Genomic DNA, 6,628 nt, shown 5'->3' with positions numbered 1-6,628 from the left:
AATATTTACTTACAATGTACAGGTTATGTCTGCTTTAAATGATGTGCAAACAAAACATATTACACAATGCTCCCAGCCAGTCATTTACTTGCTCGCCTTCTCTATTTTGTTAAATCCTTTGCTGCTAAAGAAAGGTGAGCACATGTACAATTTTTCTTGGGATAAAATTAGCTATAAAGTAAACAAAACTTGATTTCATGCATTGTGAGTAATGCAAAAATAGGTTTTGAAGAGATACAAGGTGAGTAATGGCTTAATTTGGAAAGTGCTGCACTTTGTCAATTTTTCTAAGAACAAACATATGACAGATGATGATGTAATTTATAAAATAATGAAGATAGTATACTTTTTAATTTTTTATGAAGTTGTGTCCTCTGACGTATAACTCACAGGACTGTACATGCATGTATGGATGTATTTATGCATGCATGTATGTACTGATGCAAATTTATTTTTCTGAAGAGCAATATGACTGGCTTGAGAATATAATTTTCTGAGCAGTGATTTTTTATTGTTTTTATTGACTAGAAGACTAAGCCATGCATTACCGTTTTGTATCAACTTTTTTTTTTTTTACTTTTCATTAACAAAAAACAATACTGCATTCTTCAGATATATGGAAATGATTTATTTATTGAGTAGACTGAAACACTTTTTTTACCTGATTTATCCCTAACATATATTTCCCTTTTGAAGATTTGTATGTTGGCAAGAAAAATTATATAAAATCAGTCCAATGAGTTACTGCAATTTGTGCTACGAACATTGGCAGTTATTCAGATGTTCCAGTAGTTTCTGTTTACAGTATTCCTCTTGATAAATGTTTTTGTAAATGGACTAACAAAATTTATGAGGTCTGTTTTTTCATTGTTGTATACAGGTGCACCATACTATTTTTCAAATACTGCATATTTTTATTGTATGACAGTTTGTACTTTAGACATTCTGTACTCTGTCATGTCCTTTACAGTGGACAGCACTGAATCGTTGTTGCTTTTTTATTTCATTCTTTTTTCTTTGTCTTCTTTTTATAAAGCTGTTGATAAACTGATTTAATGGGTAGCTTGCCTATGAATAATCTTTCAACACATTTTAGGTAGTTAGCACCAAATGCTACATTAAAAAGTCGCAAAGTCTAGCTTCCTTTAAGATTAATAAGGCACTCTCTCTCTCTCTCTCTCTCTCTCTCTCTCCAGTTTCTCTTTCTTTCATTTCTACTCATGTCAAGAATACTGTATTTCTATAATTAGTGAAGTTTATAAAAACTGTTATTCAATTGAATAGGTGAGAGTACTGAATGAATCTGTACAGATGCAGTAAAAATGCCTGCTGAGCAAATTTGAGTAGAGATAGATTAAGAGTTTGTTTGCTCAGAAGATGGTGTAAGATATGATAAGGCAAATTAAGCTATACTCTGCTTACTAAGCAAACTGTTGTGTAAAACTTTAACCTTATGCCCACCAAATGATTGTTTTCCTGTCTTTTCTCTGTCACATAGTCAAATACTGTGATTTCTTCTTTGTGCACGTTTATAGGAAGGCATACAATCTTTGGATTTTTATTTGGTCATAAATAGCCTGAGAAATGCAATTCCTTTGTGTTTTGCACTAGAAATAAAGGAGACATGAAAAACATTTAAAACACAAATAATGACCATCAGGTGAAAAGTAGGATTTACTTCAGTGCACTGTTATCCATAGTTTCAATTCAAAAAGTGATCATTTTTTATCATTTTACTTTCAGTTTTTTTTTCTTGAAAAAGGAGATTTTGTTTTAAGTTCAGCAAAAAAAAAAAAAAAAAAATATATATATATATATATATATATATATATATATAGTTCCCCTTCAGAAGACTGAAACATCATAAGCTCGAAATTCATAAGCCTGAGACCAAAAGCCTGAAAACTCAAAAGCCTGAAACCCAAAAGCCTAAAAACACACAAAATACACATACTGACTTTAATGTGGCTTTGCTATTCTTAGTGCTGTGGTGGAAAGTTATGGGTTGGGTTCAAGTAAGTGTGGATTGTTTTTATGTTAGGGTTAGGGGCAGGTTAAGTGAGTTAGGGTTAGGGCACAGGTTAGGCGTGCATACGAAAGTGACAGACTTTTGGGTTGGGGCGGTTTAAGTGAGTTAAGGTTAGAGCACGGGTTAGGTGAGTGTGTGATAGTGACGGACCTTAGGGTTAGGGTTTGGGTTAAGGTAAGTGGGTAGATAGTAATGTCTTTGTACTGGCATATTAGCGTTATTTGTATTCTGTGTGTTTTCAGGCTTTTGGTTTCAGGCTTATGAATTTCGAGCTTATGATGATTCAGTCTTCTGAAGGGGAACTATATATATATATATATATATATATATATATATATATATATATATATTATATATATTTCCACAAGCCTAACCAAACTGTCCTATATTTCAGACATCATATCATAGTCAATAAGTACTTTTCATTCTTTAATGATAAGATGGTGTTTTTCTCTCAGATATATAGGCAAGATGTTCCATAAAAGTACCATCTTATTCTATCTCTATCTGTAGTATTAAAATTCTTCTAAGCTGTTGTAATTGCACTGTTTACTTTTTAGAATTCACTTACTTCCAAGTAAATTTAACTATAACATTCAAGTATCTCAGCATGAAAGCCTTGTACATTGTGATCTTGTCACAGCTAGCATTTTTGTAGGCAAGGTATTTAGGACCAATGTTTTATGTCTACTTTACAAGCAAGACACTCTAGTGATTTCCTTGTAAATTGCATTTGAATAATTTTATCTTAAAATATATATTACTTTTCTGAGTACAAGCACCACATTTTAATTTACTTAGATGCAAGATAAGCAAAGGAATCAGTACCACTCCCCCTATGGTTTATGGTTTTAATAATCTTAATAATAGATAGTGTACAATCTCTTTTTATATTTATTTCCATGGGAAGAAAAAGATAACTTATAGCCAATGAAGACTTTTGGATTTCTATATTCTTTATCTGGAAGAATGATTCTTAACTCTGGTGAGATTGGTATACACATTTTATTTTTTTTTAAATCATAAAGAGCATATTTCATTAGTTTAAACAATTAAATAAATTTTTGATTAGAAAGTTATTTCAGCTACCCATTTTTTTATTTATTAAGATTAGGTAAGGGTCTATCTCAATAAGTACTTTGATGAAATCAGCATATTTTAAAATGGTTATTTGTTTAATGACAATTTACCTTGACGAGCACTAACAATGAAAATTACTGCAGTACTAAGCCTGATGCTGATGAGCATTGAGGATAATGGAGTGTACTTTTACTATGAAGGTTAAGAAGCCTTTGACTTAAAATATTGATAATGAGAGTTGTAATGGTGAGCAAATGTAAGAGTAGTTTGCAGCCTTTTTCTAGTAATATTATTGCATTATTGATTTATTTTTTGCAGTCTCAGTGAGATTAGTATTTCTGTGCTTAATGTTTTGACATTAACCAGTTTTTGAAGGGGATTTGTTATGTCCATTGAACTTATACTGAAGAGGTTTGGCCCCAGACAGATACCTGAGGTATCCCTTTCCCCAATGCCTGAAGACTATGGATGATGTTATATATTTATATTAACCGTGGTTTTCTTGCATCCCTTTTCTGGAATAAAAGTGTAATATAATAACATGCATTTAGATGTATCACTTTATTTATTAACTTAACATGTTCTAGATTACTAACGTGCTTACTGAAATTAATATCACACTTCAACTCCTGCCTACCAGATTTCATATACAGTATGAAGTTTGAGATGAACTTATAAATATCCATTAACTGTGAGTTTTCTTCCCTGAACATGTATTGAGGGTCAGTAATGCATTTTACAACTTCTAATTCTTGCAGAAGAAAGTAGCCACACAGCTCTTAACTAGATTGTGGATTGTACTAAGAAAGCTGATGAATCTACAGTTTTCACATAACTGACTATCCGCTTTCTAAAGTGGCACAATAATGGCTTTTCTCCACTCATCTGGAACTAAAGTGCATACTCAAACAAAGGCATACATAGAGCTCTAATTATTTTCAGTTATAGGATCATTTCCTGGGATATTATCAATGTTAAGCCTTCCAATGTCTTGTGATATTATGTGTTTGATAACTGTAGTAGAAATGTTATTGATGTTTGTCTCTAATTTGTCAGAATCATAAGACTTACATCTATATATGGGAAGGACAATTCCTTGAAGTTTTGAAGAATTTGTCATCACTGATCTTAATTTACAGTGATGAAAGTGATAGCTATGACACTCCCTTGCCAACTAGGGCCTTCTTGCCATCTTTCAATTCTTGTACTGTGTTTATTTCCTTTTTATCTCTCCCATTTTCTGGAAGCTTGTAAACCTCTTTGTTTAGTTTTCTTTAAGTATTTTAATCTCATCCTTTATTATTTGTAAATTATTTTAACCTTAGCATACTACATATTTTCTGTTTTGTCCTTCCCTCACTTCCTTTGACAATCATAACCTTTTAGGTATCCTGTCTCTGCACTACAGAATATTTACATTTCAGTTCACTAAGGCTTTAAATGTTTCCCACATATAAGTATGGCCTTTTTATATTTTAATTAAATTAAATGTGTTTTTATAGTTTCATTAAATTATGTAGAGTCTCTAGAATCTATGTGTCATTTTTTTTTTCTTTTCTTCTGTGTTTTAATGTTTGGGTAATGCCACAAGTCAAAGTAGAAATTTGCATAATATTTCCTAAGTATAAACTTAGTTTTAGACTCTTTGTGTATACTTTCTTTTAACTGATGTACTACTTTGGACCATGTTATGGTTGTTTACTTTCTTTTTTTCTCTTTTTTTGTCCAGGCTATCATTATAATCTATCATCATACAATGGTTACACTCATAGCTAATAACTACAAGAGCATTCTCTAGTTTTAATATTGACTATCTATATTTGCAGATATGAAACTGCAATAAGTTTAAAGAGCATAGTCTGTGTCTTATCACGAATATCCACAAAGTTAAAGAGTAGAATAAAAGTGCCAAGAAAATGGATTTGGCTAAAATTGGTCTGCAGCACAGATGAGGTTGCCATTTTACACAATAAAGATCTACTGTTATATTTCTATGATGATTATTATGATGATGATGATGATGATTAGTTGATTTGGTATATGACCCAGAAGTGAAGGAATTCAGTCTTTGCACGATATTGAATAATAAGTCATGTTGGCCTAGTAAATGTGCTAGCAACCTTAAACTAGGTTTTATCAATAGTCATAAGGATGTGAACACTATTAATAATTATATTAGAGAAGTATCTTCTTGGGAAGCCTCCATTGTTCTGAATTTCAGCATTAATAAATGTTGTGTAACACATTTGGAAAGTCTACTATTAATCATTCTATCTGTTTAGATGCACCATGCCTAGCAGTAGTTAATGTATTTTCCTAAGACATGCATCAGGCGTGTTTCTCTCCAGGCCTCCACATAAAATGGGCTCTGTTCCAGTCAGACTTTCCTAGTAAACACATGTTAAATAAATAAATAAATAGTAAATAATGTACTGATTACTAACAAACTTACATTTGGGAAACATCTTGAAAACACAGTCTGTCAAACTATGAGACAATTAGGGATAATGTTAAAAAAATCTTATTACCAGAAATGGTGAAATTTTGCCTTTCTTATATAAGTCTTACATCAGACCATTACTTGAGTATAATAGCTCCTTTTTGTAATTATACAATGGGCCAACTTAAAAGCCTAAAATAGTACAGTATGTTTTAAGAAAATATTTTGGCATGAGAGATTGATTTATATGGAAAGATGTAAAACAAATTAAACATTGTACACTCAGTATTGTTATTATACTGTAGGTAAGATGCTCCTGGCCCTTAGGCCCTTTGCAAATACTACACTTCAGGCAATATTAAACAGCAAAAGCCATACAGATTTATCTTTTCTTTGTAATAGCAATCTCAAATTAAACACTGAAAAGATTAGAACAAGGATTAGACAGACATTTATAACTCTTAGAATTCCAGTACTATTAAATAGATTAGCTCCCAGTATGGAATTCAATTAACATGAAAAAATTAAATCTAACTTGGACTTATGGCTTGATGATTTAGTATATGATCTAGATTTGGTGGAATCAATATTTTTTATGGTCTTTGGAACCAAAACACTGCTGATTTTTTTGGGTAAACAGTAAAACTTGACTCCATGTCCTTGAAACAGTGATGTTTTACTTAACGTGCCATGATTGAACAACAGCATCATAAGGAAGTCTACCATACACGGCTCTGGAATTTAAAAAGAAATCAACACTTACATGAGAACCTGAATGCATAGGCATGCCAAGCAAAGAAGCAGGTGTGGCAACTACACTGTATTGCATCACCCCTGTTCTGCTGCTATTGTGTTCCATCCATTGAAAGCAGTAGAAATACCAGATCCTTTCATTTTTATACTGTGTAAATCAGAGTTACTCCACATTTATGGCAGCATACCCTTAAGCTTTTAAGAGTTGCTCATTCCTATGATTGTGGAATGGGAAAGGACAGTAGTTCAACAACAAATTCATTGATGGCAGTAAACTGCCAATACCATAGTGCATTTATTTGTTTGACTCTGTTAATGGGGCAGAA

General features: G+C 31.9%; 1 protein-coding gene across 3 annotated transcripts in view; it reads left to right on the top strand.

The window, feature by feature from the left end:
• The first annotated feature begins 75 nt into the window (after window positions 1-75).
• The window catches only part of LOC122815407 (bile acid-CoA:amino acid N-acyltransferase-like), an 817,246-nt gene continuing 810,693 nt past the window's right edge, over window positions 76-6,628 (top strand). For 2 of the 3 annotated variants that reach the window (XM_044087874.1, XM_044087873.1), the window contains exon 1: window positions 147-241. The gene's annotated coding sequence lies outside the window, so the exon portion shown is untranslated. The other variant, XM_044087875.1, reaches the window with a different exon arrangement.

The sequence above is a fragment of the Protopterus annectens genome, chromosome 11.part0 (assembly GCF_019279795.1).
Source record: "Protopterus annectens isolate FY-2018-M chromosome 11.part0, PAN1.0, whole genome shotgun sequence".
Taxonomy (NCBI): domain Eukaryota; kingdom Metazoa; phylum Chordata; order Ceratodontiformes; family Protopteridae; genus Protopterus; species Protopterus annectens.
Note: the sequence above shows the minus strand (reverse complement) of the source record. Positions and strands in the feature narration are given on the sequence as shown.